A 5323-nucleotide genomic window follows, 5' to 3' on the forward strand; every position below is an offset into this window, starting at 1 on the left:
ACAGAAGCCTGTGAATGCAGTCTTGTCCAGGTCAGCCTCCAGCTCAGAGCTGGAGGCAGAAGTTGGGGAATCGGGTTTCAGGACACACCAGTCACTGTGCCCTACTCTCTCTTGGTCTCCCCAACCTTCAGGCCGCCCTTGACCAGTCCCCCTCTTCAACCTTGGCTCCTGTAACCAAGCAGGACCCTATGGGGTCTACCTAGATAGACCCCACGCACGTCCTCTGCCTGACTTTTGTCTGTAGAAAAAAACTTTAGTCCAAATAAATGTAATCAGAGAAGTGAGAGAATGCAGAAAGGCAAACAGTTGAGCAAGACAAGATAATAATCCTTTAGCCATTAAACCAAGTCAAGGATCTTTAGTTCTTCCTCGAGGACTAGAGATAATGTTCTGAGCTGTGTCCTTGGGGCTTTGGGGGGACCCTGAAACCCCACCAGGTGGGAGCAGTTAACAGCGTGCGGCTCAGAAGCACGTAGAGCCCAGATGGGTTGGAACCAGGAGGCTGACAATGCTGACTCTGGGGTTGCTTCACCACCAACCGAGCAGAAGGACTGAGCTGATCGCACCCTCTCCTTGAGGACTCCTCACTACCCTCTCTAGGTCTGGACACGTAGTTTTGAGGGGATTAGCCTGCTGTGACTTCCCTTTGCATGCCAAAGCAGTAAAGCTAATTTTTTTCTTCTTCACCCAAACCTCTGTCTCCATGTTTCTCTTTGGCTCCTGTGAACAGAGGCCAAATTTCAGCAGCTCTCACCCCCAGGTGGAGCCTTTCCCCGGGGTTCTGCCCTCTTCCCTTTCCTGCGGTGCCCCTCCCTCGGGGGCGTGTCCGTGCTGGGAGATGAACAGCAGTGGACTGACCCCTCCCCAGCCGGTGCCAGGGCAGCTCTGCTCCTGGAAGCCCCCATCTGACAGCTCCATCTCCAGGGTGTGCTCACACACGGCAGCTAAACCAACCTCCCTGATGATGTCTGCTGCACCTCCCACCTTTAACACCCCTGCCCTGCCACCCTGCTCTCTGCCCAGGGGTGATCCTGACCTCTGCCTTCTCCCCATCCCCACTTCCAGTGAGCTGCCCGGTCCAATGAAGGATCCTGCCCGAGATCCCACCCGTCTATTCCCAGCTGCCACACTTCTCCCTGAATTCCTGCCCTGCCTGCCAGCTGCTCCTGTGGATACCAGGCTTCTCCTGGAAGCACAGCCTGTCTCTGTGCACACTCACATTCTCTTTTTCTCTAAAGCACATCTAAACAGCTCATGACTTACAGCGTAATATACATGGAGAGATCGGTAATCGAGAAGAGTTAAAACATCACACAAAATGCGGCTGCTGTTTGCAACAGCATTACAAAACAGGCATTAGACTAAAATAAAACTGTGGGTCCTCAACACTTCAAAGATTCCATGAGATGGAAGATAAAAACTTGAGTATCAATGAGCTGCATATTCAGCTTTGGGAGCCTGGCTAAAACCTGGATGGGGCCACCATTCATGAGCTCCTCCTAAAGAAAGAACTTAGCACTCCTGCTTGCTTAGTGCTAAACTTGGAAATCAACTCTGAATATTCATTGGAAGGATGGATGTTGAAGTTCCAATACTTTGGCCACCTGAGGCAAAGAGCTGACTCACTGGAAAAAACCCTGATGCTGGGAAAAATTGAGGGCAGGAAGAGAAAGGGACGACAGAGGATGAGATAATTGGATAGCATCACCGACACAATGGACATGAGTTTGAACAAATTCTGGGAGACGGTGAAGGACAGGGAAGCCTGGCATGCTGCAGTCCACAGGGTCACAAAGAGTCAGAAGTGACTGAGCGACTGAACAACAACAGAAAACTTGCAGGAGGAAGAAACTAGATGTTCAAAGACAGATATCGAGTGTGATAACACGCGTACTCGGAGGCCATGAGGGGCAGAGAGAAAACGTGAAATCGGGCTTTCCAATGGGCTTTAGTTTAACAAGTTTTACAAGTCTGCCCTGAATGTCAGGAGGGAAGGGTGCAAATTAATTGCATTGTTCCTCATTTTAACCACTTGGGACCCAGCCCAGGGTCCTTCCTCAGGCATTTATTGCTGATCTGGAAGGGAAAGGCCAGAGTGTTGCCATGGAAACCATTATGGGAAGAACAGACAACACTTCCGTCTGAACCAGAGAAAATGCATCCAGGCATGAACACTGGTCGAATCGGAAGTTCTGGCCACGTCCACCCTTTGCCTTCCCTGCTCCTGCACCATCTCAGCTTCAGCCTTGATGTCCTCTTGCGCTGCACCCTATCTAACAAGTTACCTGGTCTCCCAGCAGCCACTCTTGGCATCCTCTCCCATTCCTGCTCTTCAGTGAGCTGCACACGTGTCCAGTCATTCCAGCCCTGCCCTGGCCTGAAGACCACGCCGTGCGGACATCTCCATTTCCATCCTCTCAGCTGCTCCATGTCCCTCGGGGTGCAGGTCTCCTTGGCAGCTCAGTCCAATGCTTCCTGCCTCAGGGCATTGCACCTAGCATCCCTCAGCCTGGAACATCCCTGGTGGTGAACCAGGAGTTTCTATTTTGTTCATCCTGACAGTCTTGATCCCCAACAGAATTTCTGGCAATGTGGTGTTGGAAGCATGAAGACACTAAGAATGCATCAAGCTAGGGGAAGCTGGCAATGATCAGGCGAAAACTGACAGTTGGGAGCATTTGGCTCAATCAAAGGGAAGTGTCTCAAACCCCAGGAGTCCAAGGAAAGGTCAGAGAAGGTGAAAGTTTCTAACCTTTTCAGTGCTGAGTGATTGTGCTTAGTCGGTCAGTCATGTCTGACTCTGTGACCCCATGGACTATAGCCTGCCAGGCTCCTCTGTCCATGGGAATTCTCCCAGCAAGAATATGGAGTGGGTTGCCATGCACTCCTTCAGGGGATCTTTCTGACACAGGGATTAAACCCAGCTCTCCCACACTGCAGGCAGATTCTTTACCATCTAAACCACCAGGGAAGCCCAAGAATACTGGAGTGGGTCATCTGTAACACTCATCAATTGGTTTAGTAAAACGGGCCCATCTGTAGAGAGGGGCTTGCTAGTTTTACAACTGATGATAACAGTGACCATCCAACACATGTCTCTGGATGCTTGTCCTCCTGTCTAGACTCAACTTGATAGGTTGTTGTTTTACAGTGGCTAAGTCATGTCTGACTCTTTGTGACCCCCATGGGCTGCAGCACACCAGGCTTCCCTGTCCTTCTGTATCTCCCAGAGTTTACTCAAATTCACGTCCATTGAGTCGGTGATGATATCCAACCATCTCATCCTCCGTCATCCCCTTCTCCTCCTGCCCTCAATCTTTCCCAGCATCAGGGTCTTTTCCAATGAGTTGGCTCTTAGTATCACATGCCCAAAGTATTGGAGCTTCAGCTTCAGCATCAGTTCTTCCAATGAATATTCAGGACTGATTTCCTTTAGGATTGACTAGTTTGATCTCCTTGCTGTCCAAGGGACTCTCAAGATTCTTCTCCAACACCACAGTTCAAAAGCATCAATTCTTCGGTGCTCAGCTTTCTTCATGGTCCAACTCCCACATCCTTACATGACTACTGGAAAAATCATAGCTTTGACTATATGGACCTTTGTCGGCAAAGTGATGTCTCTGCTTCTGAATATGCTGTCTAGGCTGATCATAGCTCTTCTTCCAAAGAGCAAGTGTCTTTTAATTTCATGGCTGCACTCACCGTCCGCAGTGATTTTAGAGTCCAAGAAAATAGAAGCTGCCACTGCTTCAACTTTTTCCCCATCTATTTTCATGCAATGATGGGATCAGATGCCATAATCTTACTTTTTTGAATGTTGAGTCTTAAGTCAGCTTCTTCATTCTCTTCTTTCACCCTTATCCAGAGGCTCTTTCGTTCCTCTTCGCTTTCTACCATTAGCGTGATATCACCTGCATATCGGAGGTTATTGATGTTTCTCCAGGCAATCTGAATTCCGGCTTGTGAAACTGATGGGACAAAGGTCTTACTCCTCAGTGCTCTCACAGACAGAGGCTGAGCACAGGAGAAAAATAACAATTGTTTAGTTGATCCCTTTTCTATGTTGTACCTTTATGACCTCATATGGTAAATTCAGCCAGTCTCTGTATTTGTGCTAGTAATCTAATTCAGTGTCTCCTGGTAAAAGCTTACCTTAAATGTGGGGATATACCTCACCTCCATTTCTCAGAGCAGCTCAGGTATGATAAGAGCTGTGCAAAGAGGCACCTGGACACAGGTGTTCCAGCCATCACCTGGCCCAGGTGCTGAACCTGCAGATTCAGCCTCCACAGTGCCGTCCTGGAATTCCCAAACCTCTGAAGGGTGAAATGTGATAAACATGGACTGCCTTGAGTCTTCTGGGAGGTGTATTATTAGTGGCGCACAGCTAATAGTAATGGGACTGCAATGTGTACAGCTACTCCTAACAGCGTACACTTTTATTCTAGTCATGACTAGAACAATTAATCACACAGGCTATAACCCAGACTTCCAATTTCCATGGTGTTATCTATTAATTTTAAATTAATGCTGTGCCCTTTGTCAATGAGCTGGAGGTTCTTTATAATAAGAGAATAAACATAAGTACATAATGTAAGAACACTCTTGGCATCCACTATTCTCTTTTTTTTTTTTTTACAAATGAGAGATAAAGCCAGCTTCCAGTTCTGATTTAAATGTGAAGTCAGAGCTACAGCTTCTTCTCTTCACTGAGAAGAAAGAGCCCTGGGGAGGGAAGGGATTCCACCCCCATCCCCAGCCAGCCTCCCCCAGTACCCAGCCCTGTGATCTTAGGGGGCTGGCCCCACCCTCCACGCCCCAGCTTCATTCTGCTGAGCAAAGCATGAGTGGCAAGGCTTTGTCCTCTTCTGGGTTTTCTGCAAGTATCTAGTGAGATTGTTGTTGCTGTCCAGTCGCTAAGATGTATCCGTCTCTCTGCAACCCCCTGGACTGCAGCACGCTAGGCCTCCCTGTCCATCACCAACTCCCAGAGTTTACTCAAACCCATGTCCATTGAGTCAGTGATGCCATCCAGCCATCTCATCCTCTGTCGTCCCCTTCTCCTCCCACCTTCAATCTTTCCCAGCATCAGGGTCTTTTCCAATGAGTCAGCTCTTCGCATCAGGTGGCCAAAGTATTGGAGTTTCAGCTTCAGCATCAGTCCTTCCAATGAACACCCAGGACTGATCTCCTTTAGGATGGACTGGTTGGATCTGCTTGCAGTCCAAGGAACTCTCAAGAGTCTTCTCCAACACTACAGTTCAAAAGCATCAATTCTTCGGCACTCAGCTTTCTTTATAGTCCAACTGTCACATCTGTACAT

The sequence above is a fragment of the Giraffa tippelskirchi genome, chromosome 8 (assembly GCF_054371585.1).
Source record: "Giraffa tippelskirchi isolate mGirTip1 chromosome 8, T2T-mGirTip1v1.2.pri, whole genome shotgun sequence".
Lineage (NCBI taxonomy): Eukaryota > Metazoa > Chordata > Mammalia > Artiodactyla > Giraffidae > Giraffa > Giraffa tippelskirchi.